Here is a 15,803-nt window from a genome sequence, read left to right on the forward strand (position 1 = left end):
TATTAAACTTCTCAATAAAAACTAGAAGCAGAACAAAGAATCCAAATTTCCTTGCCAAATAGAGAGAGAGAGAGAGAGAGAGAGAGAGAGAGAGAGAGAGAGAGAGAGAGTTGTCTTCTTTCTCCTTCAATTATGAAAGATGACAGGCAGACTTGCTGGGCATAGTAGTCTGGGCTGACAGTAATTGTCTTTCAGAACTTGAAATACATCATTCTAAGCTCTTCTGACTTAAAGTTTCTGTGGAGAAATCTGTTGTCATTGTGGTGGACTTGCCTTTGTAGATGACTAGATACCTCTCTCTTGCTGCTTTCAGTATATTTTCTTTGATCTGCATATTTAGTAATTTAATTATGATATGATGAGGTGTGGTTCTTTTTCTGGTCTTGTCTGTTTGATGTTCTAAATGCCTCCCATGTTTGTATTGACATCTCTTTCTCTAATTTTGGGAAATTTTCTTCTATAATTTTGTTAACAATACCTACTATGCCTTTGGGTTGAAATTATTCTCCTTCTTTGCCCAGAGTTTATAGATTTTATCTTTTCATAAGGTCCTGAATGTCTTAAAATTCTTGCTCATATCTTTACTTAATTTATCTTTCTCCTTGTTGAAATGCTCCAAATCAAATCCTCCACTGTGTCTTCAAGCTCAGTCCTTTCTTTGGTTTATTCTATTGGTGAGACTTTCTATTGAAGTTTTAAAATTTGACTTACTGTCCTTTTCATTTCCAACAATTTGGATTGGTTTTTCTTCAGTATTTCTTCTTCTTTTTTAAGTAGAGAAGCAGAGAGAAAAATATGGAATGCTTCATAAACTTGTGTGTTATCCTTGAACAGGGGCCATGCTAATCTTCTCTTTATTGTCCCAAATTTAGTATATGTGCTGCCAAAGCAAGCACCAGTATTTCTTTTTTTTTTAAATTTAAATTTTATTTAATAATTTTTTCTCAATTTTTATTAACATTTTCCATGATTATAAAAAATATCCCATGGTAATACCCCCCCCCACTTTCCCCTTTGAAATTCCATTCTCCATCATATCCCCTCCCCATCTCAATCATTGTACTTACATATATACAATACCAACCTATTAAGTACTCTCCTCCCTTCCTGTCTCTTCCCTTTATATTTCCTTTTTAGCTTACTGGCCTCTGCTACTGAGTTTTTTTCTTCTCATGCAGAAGCCCAATCATCTGTAGCTAGGATCCACATATGAGGGAGAACATGTGGCGCTTGGCTTTCTGGGCCTGGGTTACCTCACTTAGTATAATCCTTTCCAGATCCATCCATTTTTCTACAAATTTCATAACTTCAGTTTTCTTTACTGCTGAGTAGAACTCCATTGTATAAATGTGCCGCATCTTCAGAGAATGTCTTAATCTTAAAGCTAGCTTTGTCTTTCCTAAATCTTCATTTAGTAATTATTATGGGTTTGGGAGATGGATCAGTGGTTAACAGTGCTTGCTTGCAAAGCCTGCCCACCCAGGTTCAATTCCTCAGTACTCAGCCAGGTGCACAAAGTAGTGGATGCATCTGGAATTTGTTTGCAGGAGCAAGAGGCTTTGGAATGCCCATGCTCTCTCTCTCAAATAAATAAATAGAAATATTTACAAATTATTATATAGGCAAGTTAGCTTAAATTCGATTAAATGTTTGCTTTTTATATATTTTTAAATCATTCATTAAAAAAGAGATAGTCTTGCTGTATATTCCAGGCTGGCATTGAACTTACGACCTTCCTGTTTCAGTATCCCATGTGCTGAGATTACAGGTGTACCACACTATTCTTGGCCACATCTTTTTAGTTTTTATGGTTCTGAAACCTGATGTTTTGGGCATGTGTCTTATAAATAATACATACCTAGGATTTTCATTATCTGTGATAATTTCCCATTACTGTAATGAAATGATTAAAGTAATCAATACATAAGGGAAAAGACTTATTTTGGCTCACAGTGTTGGAAGCTTCAGTCCATGGCTGGTTGGCCATGTTGCTTTGGGGCCTATGTTGAGGCAGAGTACATCATGGTGGGAACACAGACTGGCGAAAGCTGCTCACCTCATGGTGCCTAGGAAGTAAAGCAAAGAGGAAAGGCCTGGATCCCAGAATCCCCTTCTAGGACACATCCACAGTGCCCAGTCCATCTACTAGTCCTTCTGAAAGGCCTACCACCTCTCAAGACCTTCACAGGTTGGGGAACAAGTCTTCGATGTAAGGGCATTTGATGGCATTCATGATTCAAACTGTATCAATTTTCATCCAGTTTGACCATGCCTTTATTAATTGATGAGTTTGACATTATTATGAGCATTGATAATTTTTGTGACCAGCCTACTTTGTGTATTCTATTTGCTAAATAATATTGCTTTTCCTCTTTAGTTCTCTTCTTCTTCCTTGTATATTTGTTGTTGAACAGAATTTGTTCTATTGTACAATTGTATGATTTTAATGTTTTTTTGTTTGTTTTTTGAGGTAGGGTCTCACTGTAGCCTAGGCTGACCTGGAATTCACTATGGAGTCTCAGGGTGGCCTTAAACTCACAGTGATCCTCCTACCTCTGCCTCCCAGTGCTGGGATTAAAGGCATGCACCACCCCACACTCAGTTTTTTCCCCTTAATATATTTCTTCCTTTTATTACTTTGAAATTGAAACACTATTTTTATTCTTTTGGTAGCTAACCTTTGACCACATAGACTATAGGCATATACTTTATATTCCACAATTTCAGGTAGTATTTAACCTCTTTTTTAAACAATTAAGAAACTTTAGAATATTTTTGTTTTTAAATTTTTATTTATTTATTTGAGAGCGACAGACACAGAGAGAAAGACAGATAGAGGGAGAGAGAGAGAATGGGCGCGCCAGGGCTTCCAGCCTCTGCAAACGAACTCCAGACGTGTGCGCCCCCTTGTGCATCTGGCTAACGTGGGACCTGGGGAACCGAGCCTCGAACCGGGGTCCTTAGGCTTCATAGGCAAGTGCTTAACTGCCAAGCCATCTCTCCAGCCCAACTTTAGAATATTTTAACTCTAACTGTCCCTCTGACTTACACACTGTTGTTATCCCATAGCTCAGCTGGGCTTTTAAGAACTAATCCAGGAGGTGGATGTTATTGTTATGTTACATAGACACAGCTGCCTCACCATTACTTCTTATATCTCAGTTCATTTTAGGATAATTTTCCTTCTTCCTAAAGGTTGTGCCTTAGATATTCCTTCTGAAAAGGTTTGCTGTTGGTGGTAAAATATCAGTTTTTGTTTTTCATAAAATGTACTTACTCCTGAAAGGGTTTTGTAGGTTTACAACTCTCAACTCATTAGACCTATCTCTTGGCAGCTGAGGATAACATTCCACTGTCTCCCAGAAACTTCACTGCTGTGGAAGAGTCCTCTGTTAGCCTGACAACCTTTGTGGTGCTGTGTGTGGTCTGTCTTTGTGCTCTGGATGCTATACAACGTTTCTATATAAAGGGCTGGAGAGATGGCTTAGTGGTCAAGGAGCTTGCCTTTGAAGCCTAAGGACCCATGTTCAACTCTCCATATCCCATGTAAGCCAGACCCACAAAGGTAAGGCAAGCACAAGGTCACACATGCCCACTAGGTGGCGCAAGTGTCTGAAGTACTATTGCAGTGTCTGAGGCCCTGGCACGCCACCTCTGTCTCTCTCACTTTCTCCAAAAATAAAAAAAAGTTTCTTTCATCAGTGCTCTGCAGTTTTACTAGAATGGCTAGGTATTGGCTCACTTTAAAATTTCTTTTAAAAAAATATTTTACTTATTTATTTGAGAGAGAGAGAGAATGGGCATGCCAGGGCCTCCAGTCACTGCAAAATAACTCCAGATGCATGTGCCACTATATGCATGTAGCTTACATGGGTCCTTGAGAATCGATCCAGGATCCTTTGGCTTTGCAGGCAAATGCCTTAGCTGCTAAGCCATCTCTTCACCCCTCACTTTAAATTTTCCACCTCACTTATATGATGGGAATTGTTCATATCTGCAGATTCATGTCTTAATAAATTCTGAAATATTCTCAACTATTATCCCTTTGGATATTATCTCTCCTTATGGGGCTCTGAGTATATTAGAATTTACCATTCTTGCATCTACAGTTTATAGCTTCATTTTCATATTTTACTTATCTCTTTCTTGTATAAACTTAGTAACTTCTTCAGTCTACCCTTTATTTTATTTTAAATGCTATTTATACCTCCAATTTATTTTATCACTTTAATAATTATAGTGCTTATTTCTAAGAGCTTTATTTGGTTCTTCTTTAAGTCTGCCTGTCATATTTTCTTGATTATTAAAATATCATATTTTTAACAGAAAGTAAGTGTTATGGAGGAGGTAGAAAAAGTAGAACTCCTGTGAACTGCTGATGTAAAATGGTGCAGTCTCCATGGGAAATAATATGGTGGTTCCTTTAAAAAGTTAAAAATAGGGTAACCATATGTTGCAGCCATTCCATTCAGCCATTCCATTTCTAGTCATGTAACTAAGAGAATCAGAAGCAGGGTCTGAGGACATGCTTACACAGCTAAGCCATTTCATAGCAGAATTATTACTGATAACCGAACAGCAGGAGCAACCCAAATGTCCACCAACCGATTAATGGATAACCAAATCATGAAAGCAAGGCAATATCAGCCTGAGCGAGGAAGGCGTTTCTGACATGTGCTACAACATGGACAGACCCTGGGATGATAAGTGAGACCATCCAGGTGCAAGCAGATGCATACTCTATGATGCCACTTATGTGAACTATGTAGAGTAGTTGAATTCATTGGTAGAAAGTAAAATGGTGGCTTCCAGGAGCTGAGAACAGAAATAAATGAGGAGTTGTTTACTGGATATGGAATTTCAGTTTCGTAAGATGGAAGGAATTGTGTGGATGGATGGCGAGGATGGTAACACAATAACATGAATGTACTTAATACCATTGAACTACACACTTAGAAAATGGCAAAGACTGCAACTTTTGCTATGTGCACTTCACATTTCATAAAAGCAAGGCCTCATGGCACAAGCCTGCAATCCCAGCTACTCAGCAGGCTAAGGCAGGAGGATTACAAGTTCAAGGATAGCGTAAGTTACAGACAGAGTTCAAGAACAGCCTGGGCAACTTAGTGAGACAATGACTCAAAATAAAATGTTTTTAAAAATGGATGGCTAGAGATATAGCTCAGTAGTAGAACACTTGCCTACTATGCATGAGGTACTAGGTTCAAGCCATAGTAGTATGAAAAAATTGCTCCAAAAATTAACCACCACATGTTCTCTCTCATATAGAGATCCTAGCTTCAGATTTTTAGATTTATATGTGTGAGTTGAAGTAGAGTCAGTAGTAGAGGCTAGGAAGCTGGAAAGGGCCCATGAGGGAGAAAGGGGAGGGAAGGGTTTAGTCAATAAGTAAGTAGAGGGGCAAAATACTAGTGGTGGGTTTTAACTGGGGTCTGGAGAGGGGGTAGAGGAGAGGAGGGGGTAAGAGGAAAGTTAATCAAAATTAAAGATATTATGAATAAGCCATCTGGAAACATGCTTCTTTGCTAGCTAAAAAATATGTATGTTAAAGAAGAGAGAGTTTGCTCTACCTTAGAGATGCTTGCTCAACCATGTCTATTGCCACTCTATTCACAATAGCTGGGAAATGGAACCAGCCTAGATGTTCCTCAACTGATGAGTAGATAATGAAGATGTGGCACATTTATACAATGGAGTTCTACTCAGTGTTAAAGAAAAATGAAGTTATGAAATTTGCATGAAAATGCATGTATCAAAAGAATTATACTAAGTGAGGTAACCCAGGCCCAGAAAGCCAAATGTCACATGTTTTCTCTCATATGTGGATCCTAGCTACAAATGAATGGACATCTGTGTGAGTAGGAAGAAAACTCAGTAGCAAAGGCCATTAAGCTAGAAAGGAGATATAAAGGGAATAGAAAGGGAGGGTGGGGGGACTTAATGGGATGGTATTGTATATATGTAAGTAGAAGAGATTAATGGCTTAAGTGAGGTCAGGGGAAGGGACTGAGTAAAGGAAAGGTGGATGGAGGGCTAATCAAAATCTAAGAGGATATAAATAAGACATATGGAAACCTGCTTTTTTTGGACAATGAAACACACAGGAGCCATAGATTGTTACTAGAAAACTTTCAGTTCCAGGGATGAGATTACCTTCCAGTGAGTTGTTGGCTAGGGAGGTCCCTGATGCCCCCAAAATATTACAGGTCATTGCCAAGGCCCTTGGTTTCCCACCAGGAATATATGGTAAGACCCTATTGCTGAAGATTCTACATACTTGGGCTGCAAGGTCACTGAGAAACCATGCTGGAGCTGAGCTGAAAACCTCTTCCATGTAGACCAGCTGACAGAAAGCTGGAAAAAGCCATGCTACATGCAGTTCAATGGGAAAGAGAGAAATAACCAGTGAAGATACCCAGCAGTGGACACTGCAAGCCATATATTTGGCCAGCAAGGCCAAATGAGCCAACTGGTGCAATAGTGGCATGTCTGTTATGGGGTAAGCCAATCACCCTCTACTTTGACTGGAGGCCTGCTCCATGGGAGGAATACATCCCTGATACTGAAAACCTACAACAGGGGTAGTCATGAGCCCTAGGGGTGTAACATCTGCTGGTGTCTAGCTAAAAGTATATATTATGCTCACCAAATTGCCCAGTAAACACTTCTCTTAATGTTCATACCCATATATCAATGCCACTTTCACTTTTGGTTAGAGAACATTCTCTTTTCAGATGGCAGTGACCATGGGATGACTCAGAAGGCACCATGGTGCTAAGAAGAAGTGACAGAGGAGTGCTCAGCACTGAAATATCTTAATCACACCTTCCATGACTCAGGGTCCATTGTGGAAGAGGTGGTAGAAAGAATGTAAGAGCCAAAGGAAGGGTAGTGTGGTGGTTTGATTCAGGTGTCCCCCATAAACTCAGGTGTTCTGAATGCTAGGTTCCCAGCTGATGGAGATTTGGGAATTAACACCTCCTGGAGGGAGGGTATTGTTGGGGGTGGGCTTATGGGTGTTATAGCCAGTTTCCCCTTGCCAGTGTTTGGCACATTCTCCAGTTGCTATTGTCCACCTTGTGTTGGCCAGTGGGTGATGTCCACCCTCTGCTATGCCATCGTTTTCCCCTGCCATCGTGGAGCCCTTGAGCCTGTAAGCCAAAATAAACCTCTTTTTCCCAGAAGCTGCTCTTGCTTGGGGGATTTCTACCAGCAATGTGAACCGGACTGCAACAGGTAGGACTCCTTACAATGTGCTCCTCCAGACACAAAATGGCCTGGATATCCATGACTTTACAGTGTCTGACACTATCTACACAAGACCATCATAACAGGAAGAAAAGATCATGACATCAAAATAAAAGACTGTTTGGGAGGGAGAGGGGATATGATGGAGAGTGGAGTTTCAAAGGATAAAGTGGGGGGAGGGAATTTCCATGGGATATTGTTTACAATTATGGAAGTTGTCAATTAAAAAAATGAAAAAAAGAGAGAGAGTTTAGACATAGATACTCTGTGGGGGTGGATAATCCTGTATCCAGAAGCCATAGATTGTTACAAGAAAATTTCAGTGCCAGGGCTGGGATAGCTTTTAGTGAGTTGTTGGTCAGGAGGTCCTGATGCCTGAAAATATTACAAGCTATGGCCGAGGCTCTTGGCTGACCACTAGAAATAGATGGTAAGACTCTATTGCTGAAGATACCATGTGCTTAGACTGACGGATGCTGAGAAATCAAATTGGAGCTGAGCTGGACGCATCCTTCCTGTTGATTAGATGTTTTGATGCTGGAAATTTAGTTCTATGCATTCTGTTGGGGCAGAAAAGTCATCAATCGTCTTAATTAGGAGTGGACCCAGGAATCTTTTTTTTTTTTTTTATTTCGAGGTAGGGTCTCACTCTGGTCCAGGCTGACCTGGAATTAACTCTGTCATCTCAGGGTGGCCTTGAACTCATGGCAATCCTCCTACCTCTGCCTCCCGAGTGCTGGGATTAAAGGCATGTGCCACCACGCCCGGCTTGGACCCAGGAATCTTCATAGCTGGTTAGCCAGGCCAAATATGCCAACTAATGCAATAGTGGCACATCTGTTATTGGGGAAACCAACTGCTCTCTGATTCAGTTTGAGGCCCACTTCATGAGAGAGAATTCATGTATGGTACTGAAAAGCTAATCAGAAGCATATGACTAGGGAGGTAATAGGCCCTACGGAAGAAACTACCATTGTTTGGGCAAATGATTACATTATGCTCAACAAATTACCCTCTAAATACTTATGTTTATGCACATATATTAGTGGTACCTTCACTTTTGGTTAGAGAAACTTCTCTTTTAGATGGTGGTGGTCATTGGGGAGACAGAAAGCTCATCAAAGTACCGAGAAAAAAGAGACAATGGAGTGTTTAGCACGAAATGAGACTTTTCTGTCACACCCTCCAAGGCTCAAGGACCAAGTAGTAGAAAGCATGTAAGAGTGAAAGGAAGGGGAGGAATGCTTTGCAATACTGTCTGCCAGACACAAAGTGAGTATCGTATTCATGACCTCTCAGTGGCTGACACTACCTACACAAGATCTGCATAATAAAAGGGGAAAATAATGACCTCAAAAGAGAACAGGGACTAGTGTTGGACATAAGGTATTCAGTGGAGGGGGTAGGGGAATGGCGACAAATAAGGATGGTGAGAGGGGGTTATAATCATGGTTGTCAATACAAAGTTAAAAATTATCATACTAGGGCTGGAGAGATGGCTTAGCGGTTAAGTACTTGCCTGTGAAGCCTAAGGACCCTGGTTCAAGGCTCAATTCCCCAGGACCCACGTTAGCCAGATGCACAAGGGGGTGCATGCATCTGGAATTTGTCTGCAATGGCTGGAAGCCCTGGTGAGCCCATTATCTCTCTCTCTCTCTCTCTGCCTCTTTCCCTGTCTGTCGCTCTCAAATAAATAAATAAAAATAAAACCAAAAAAAAATTAAAAAGAAATTATCATACTAGAGGTCCTAGAGTATAGTAGTCTATAGCCTGAACTCTGTAGTCTGAATGTGCATATTCAACTTATCAGTCTAACTTCAAAAAATGTATTTAACCTTATTTTGCCTTAATTTTTAAAAATATTTATATCATGAGGATATGAATAATATTATCTTACATGTCTATTTGAGTGTTAAATGAATCAGTACACTTAGAACAGGGCCTGTCACTCTACTTATTATTAATATTTTTTAAGGTCTTGCTCTATCCCAGGCTGACCTGAAATTGATTATGTAGCCTCAAGCAGGTCTTGAACTTACAGAGATCCTCCTACCTCAGCCTCTTGAGTTCTGTGAATAAAGGCATGCACCACTATTCCTGGTTAATTATTATTAATATAGTTATTAGATCATTATGACACTAGACTCTTTGAGGTATTAATTAGCTATTGTGAACTATCCCCACTTATGGTATACTTTCTTTTTAAACATCTCTGATCTCTAGTTGACAGTTTCTGTTTAGAGGATCTTTGGGATTCCCTCGGCTGTAAGCAGTCCATCTGGAGAGGTAGAATTGGAACCCCAGAGACTTCATCATGGGGCCTACATGCCAGGCATGGAGCTGTAGGATTTGATGTTTGGCCTGTTTGTTTTAGCTCTTTCATTGGTTCAATATTTTCTTGCAATTCTTTCTTTTTCAGTAGGAATGTTTATTCTGTGTTATTACGTATATTTAACTTGTGTTTTAATTTTATAGGCATATAGTTAAAAGACTGTCTTGATTCTCAGATGAGACCTTGGACTTTAGACTTTTGAACAGTATTGGGATTGATAAAACTATAGGGACTTTTGTTTTGTTTGGTTTTGTTATTTTAGTTTTTGAGGTAGGGTCTCCCTACTGTAGCTCAGGCTGACCTGGAATTCACTATGTTGTCTCAGGGTGGCCTGGAACTACAGTGATCCTCATACTCTGCCTCCCGAGTGCTGGGATTAAAGGCGTGAGCCACCATGCCCAGCTCAACTATAGGGACTTTTTATTTATTTTTTTGAGAGACAGAGAAAGATAAAGAGAGAGAGAGAGAGAGAGAGAGAGAGAGGGAGCACACCAGGGCCTACAGCCACTGCAAGTAAACCCTAAACACATGTGCCACTTTCTGCATCTGGCTTACATAGGTCCTGGGGAATTAAACCTGAGCCCTTTGGCTTTGTGGGAAAGTGCCTTAACCCTTAAGCCATCTCACAAGTCTCTATAGGGACTTTTAAAGTTGGGCTAAATGCAGTTTACATTGTAAATGGCTATAATTTTATGGGGGCCAGGGTTATAAAGTGATGTTTGAATCAGATGTCCCTCATACAGTCATGTACTCTAAATGCTTGGTATTCAGCTGGTGGCAGTTTGGGAGGTGGAGCCTTACTGGAGGAGGTGTTTTGGTGGCAACCCTCCTTGTCACAGTAGGTGGAAACAGCAGCAGGAGAATGACTGAGCTCTGGAATGGGGAGCTGACTATAACATCTCAAACATTACCCCTTTCCCCAGGAAAAATATCTGCAGCAAGGCTTTACCTCCCAAAGTGCCAGTAGCTTTGGGACAAACATTCAGAACACATGAGTTTGTGGGGAACATCTTATTCAAACCACCACATGTGCACAGAGGCTAACCTAATTTATATAACCCCTCACCAGTGATTTTAGATCCTGTCAAATTGACAACCATTGTAAACCATCACTTCTTTGGTGCCTATGTGGGATGAACAGATGTTTGCTCACATCTCCCCAGGAACAGATAATACTACAGGAATAGGAGAGATCCCTAAAACAGTTGATAGACTAGAGAATATAAACCCCCTCCCCCACAAAACATATGACTGAGGCTGAGCTGTCTGCCCAGAAAGATTGCCTGCCTAAAAGAGGGATTCTGAGCAAAAGATGTGAAGATCCTATCTTCCACATCCCCCCATTAGCCTCTGATTTGGCAGACAAAGTGGGAAAAAGTGAGGATAAGATGGAGGTGTTGGCTTGCTGTTTCTGATAGCTGGTAGGGTGTAAGGGAAAGAGAGTCCAAATTAGATCTGTGTTAAAAAGCCCTTCTTGTAATCCAAAAACTTGAAAATAATGAGAAAACTCAGATAGTGAAGAGGAAGAGAGTGAAGTCTAATATTCAATACAGAGGAAGGGAAGAATCCATGATTCAACATGCCATGGAGGCCTTCACAATGGCCCTGTATGGGAAACCTTGAGAATCAGAGAATGTTCTGCGTCTGAACTGCTTGAACTGAGACAGGCTTCTAAGCAAGGAGTCAGAGAGCCTTTCATAGCATAGATCCTGAGCTGTGGGGCATGAGGACAAATGGGCTATAGAAGTGAAGAAACTGATGATAGAAATGCCCACTCCTCCTTGAGACAAAGGCTGCATAACAGGCAAAGCAGGAAAATGAGTCCCTAATGGATTGGCTCACACAAGTCATTAGATACATTTGGTTACTACTGGCGGAGATCTCCACGAATATCAAGGATGGGAGACATTAAGAAGCAGGACAGGTATTACTGAGGGAACTCGGTATGCAAGAGGTGGTATTTGATGTCCAGTTTATAAGAGAGTTAGAAAAAATGTTAATTCATCAGGGACCTTGGAATTGCCATGTGGCAAATTGGTACCTTTGCTGAGCCCCAAAGTCAAATTAAATATTTCCAATTAAAATATTACCTCCAGAAGGGAGGAGGTAGTCAAGTAGTCAACAAGTCTGGTAGAGCTGAAATTTAAAAAGCCCTGTCCTCAAAGCTATAGGAGTTGTGAATAACGGTGAGGGACATACTGTGACCAGTGTTGTGTAGTCATTTTCTCTGAATTGAAACCTTCCCTCCTGAAGGGAGGAGGGAGTCTGGAGGTCAACAGGTTTGGGGACAAGGTTACAAGAGCCCTCCCTAAGGTTACACAAAGGTTAAACCACTGTTTGGGGAGGAGACTATCTGACTGTGTGAGCTGCCTGAACGTCCGACCTTGTGCCCCAGAGATGCCGCTTCCGTGAGTCATCAGCTACGCTGGGGTGGGCTTTTTGTCCTCTGACTCACCGTGCTCCTGTAAGTGACCCCAATAGTCTCACTGCCCACCAAAACTGCTGAATAGATATGTGCTCACGTCTCCCCAGGGAAAAGGTTCCACAAGGTAGAGGCTCTGGCAGACCTGAACAATTTCGACTCTCAGGTCAATTGGGTTTGAAAGGTACTAAAGAATTCAGGAGGAGATGCAGGAAAAGAGACAGCGCATTGGATCCTAACTGGGTCACTTGAAAGCAAGTGGAGTATGACTTGTGCTGAGCTGGAGTTCTCAGGGAACAAAATTGACATAAAGGTTGAGAGAGCCTCAGGAAGGCTCTTTAGAGCCTGAGCAACCGTTCACCAAAGGGGCAAAAGAGTAGCGAGTGACCAAGTACCACATGTGAGAAGATCGTGCTTGTCCTAGAGGGGCAGCTGTCCTTCCACTTATTCAACATACATTTCTCCGTATAAGAAAGTATACTGGGAGGTGAAGATTGTCCCACACGGGGCCTGGCAGAACTGTGAAGGCAGGTTCAGTGGCAGGCTGGAGCATCGGGTTATTTGCCCTTGGCTCCGGGATGGGTCAAGCAGTGCGAGGCAGCCCTGCTGAGCCCATTTTGGGATTTTTCAGTAAGTAGATGCATTGTGGCCTCTCAGCGGTGCTTCAGAGCGAGGGAGGGGCATGCACATGGACAATGGTCATGGAGGGCAGGAGGGAGCAGTGTCCTCCACCAATGTTGCTGTTCCCAACACTGTTTTTATTTTATTATTGTTTTGACAGATTAACTGATGAGACCCTTTATGCTATATTGGACCTTGCTGACATTTTCATTTTCAGTATGCCTTTGGGTAATGAATCCCATGACCAGTTGGAAATTGCTTGGAACAGATGGTTGTAAACCTTCAGCGATCTTGTCCACTTTCTATAAGAAGGTTATATTATATAATACTAATCCTTGAATATCTTACAGATTTGGAAAGACATCTGGAAGAACATTAAAGGCAACAGTTACAGAGCTTAAATAAAGATACCCTTCGTGGATGGAAAAAAACTCTACATACAGCCATGAGGTTATTAAATAGAATCTCAGCGTCAGGGGTGGTTTACCACCATTCAAGTTGTTGGGCAGGGAGGCCCCTTAGGTCTCATCAACTATAAAGGTTATGGCCACTTCTGTTGGTTGCATGCCAAAACTAGGTGGCAAGTCCTTGTTGCTGAAGGCACTATACACTTTGCTTACAGGACATGGAGAAATCAGGCAGAAATTTCCCTTCCTGATGGCTGACTTCTGTAGTTCCAGGAGGTACTATGCAGGCTGGAGGGAGAACATTGCTGCTGATAGTTCTGCTCAGTTAAAGACCCTGCGTGCTATATATACTACCAACATGCCCGGCAAGATGTGCCCACTGACACATAGTGGCATAGTTGTTGTGGGTACTACCAACTGATTGCTTTTCAGTTGGATTTTCTCCATAGGAGAGAGCTCAAGTTTGGTATCGTCATAGGCTTTAGTGGGGAAACCACTGCTGTTACTATGAATACAGTGTGCCCGTAAGATTATCTTCCAAATATTTGCATTTACCGGTAGACCGGTGCTGTTATCAGCTGTGGTTGTGGAGGGAAATTTTTATGCAGAGGATAGTGGTTGCTGTGGAGATTCATAACCAGTCACACTGCTGAGAATGAGGGACTATTACTATGGCATGATGATCCAATGTTCAGGTATAAGTGGAATAAAATAATCACACATCTATATCACCCACTCCAAGGCTCAGTGAGTGTGGTGGTTTGATTTAAGTGTCCCCCATAAACTTAGGTGTTCTGAATGCTAGTGTCCCCTGCTGATGGCAAGTGGAAATTAAAGCCTCCTGCAGGCAGTGTATTGTTGCGGGGGCAAGGGGAGCTTATGTGTGTTATAGCCAGTTTCCCCATGCCAGTGTTTGGCACACTCTCCTGTTGCTATTGTCTACCTATGTTGGTGAGGAAGTGACGTCCACCCTCTGCTCATGCCATCGTTTTCCCCTGCCATCATGGAGCTTCCCCTCAAATCTGTAAGCCAAAAATAAACCTTTGTTCCCACAAGCTGCTCTTGGTCAGGTGATTCCTGCCAGCAATGCAAACCTGACTGCAACAATGAACATCTTAGAATAATAGCATCTCCTGTGGAAGGAATGGAGTGTTGTGTAGCCGTTTTCTTTGAATTGAAACATACTCCCTCTCCCCGGAGGGAGAAGGGAGGCTCATAAGACCCAGAGAGCTATGAAACTTAGCGCTCATGGGAGTTATAAGACTCAGGGAGCTCAGAAAGCCAGAAGACTCATGGGGCCCTCCAAGGTTATTTACATAATAAGCAATCTCGGGGGGGGGGGCAAGGAAACCTTTTCAGTGAAACTGTCCACAGGTTGTGCAGGGAGCTCCAGTGATGCAGCTTTCATTAATCATCACCTGGGGTGGCCTTTTGGTAATGCAGCTGTCTTTGACATGCTTCTGTGAGTAACCCCAACAATTCACTGGTTCTTCAAGCTAGACTTGGGTAGAATTAGTTTTTTTCCCTTTGGTCTGCTGTCTGTACCTGATCTGGGGTGAATAGGCATGTGTTCACATATCTCCAGGGATAGTCACCCATCACTCAGGGCTTGCACTCCTACTTGACTTCTTCTTTCTTTTTTTTTTTTTTTTTTTTTTTTTTGGTTTTTCCAGGTAGGGTCTCACTCTGGTCCAGGCTGACCTGGAATTAACTCTGTAGTCTCAGGGTGGCCTCGAACTCATGGTGATCCTCCTACCTCTGCCTCCCGAGTGCTGGGATTAAAGGCATGCACCACCACGCCCGGCTCTACTTGACTTCTTATCAAGCAACCCAGCCAACTTGCGCCAAAGGTCTCTCATACCTGTTTAATAGTCATGGCTATGACAATAACATTAGTAATAACAGTAGGCAGCAGTAGTGACCGTAACAGCAGGACATGCATTTTACATCAGAACTAGTTCCTTGGTCCAATGGGTTTCAGAATGGGTAGAGAAGAGGGCTGTTCAGACTCTCCTCCTCTGCTCAGCCCTTGGTGATCTGGGCTCTCATGAGAGAGCTGACTTCCATTTGTTCGGTCGTCAGGAGAGCCTTCTGGGCTGAACAAGGCTTCTGAGATCTGACTCCACGGACTGATGGCTCCGTGAGCTCTTCTCTCCCTGAGGTTCTGGGAGCACCAGCGCTGGCCGAGCTAGCACAGCTGACTTCCTTCTGGGCACCTCTGGGGTCTGTGTGGCGTTCATCTGCTGTTCCAAGATACTCCAAGGCTCCAAAAAAAATTGCCACAGTTGTGCTCAAAGGGGACTCTTGCTCAGTGTCTGACTTCTGAGGGATCCCCAGTGGGCAGAGCAGCAGGAAATAGCTCTCAGGAACCCAGAGGAGCAGCAGCATCACATCTCAGACTGGAGTGAGACCGTGACGAAGAGGAGGTTAGGTGATTTGAAATGGGTGTCACAAAGTGGTGACAAGCACAAAATGACCTTCCCTTCCCAAGGGTCCTTGCTCTCCCTCTCCTCTCTGAGGAGCGGCCAGTCTGTTTTCACTACTCTTATCCGAATCTAAAGGGGCTGACAGGCTCACTTAGTTAGTAGATCTTGGGGTTCTGGGCCTTAAGGAACTCGCATCCTACAGAAATCTCTGACCTAGGCTCCTTCTGGCTTAACAAAGCAATGTTAGGCTCTCAGCTTGCTGGGAGGCAAAAGTATTTGGGATGTTCAGGGTTGTCGGAGGCACTTACATCAAATGGTGTGTACTG

The 15,803-nt window shown here is 42.4% G+C and overlaps 1 non-coding gene across 1 annotated transcript; it reads right to left on the bottom strand.

The window, feature by feature from the left end:
- Positions 1 to 789: 789 nt before the first annotated feature.
- LOC123459662 lies at positions 790 to 896 on the bottom strand. The gene has a single exon (XR_006636420.1). It is a non-coding gene; the product is annotated as a U6 spliceosomal RNA (small nuclear RNA).
- Between the last annotated feature and the right edge of the window lie 14,907 nt (positions 897 to 15,803).

This window comes from Jaculus jaculus, chromosome 3 (assembly GCF_020740685.1).
Source record: "Jaculus jaculus isolate mJacJac1 chromosome 3, mJacJac1.mat.Y.cur, whole genome shotgun sequence".
NCBI classification, from domain to species: Eukaryota; Metazoa; Chordata; class Mammalia; order Rodentia; family Dipodidae; genus Jaculus; species Jaculus jaculus.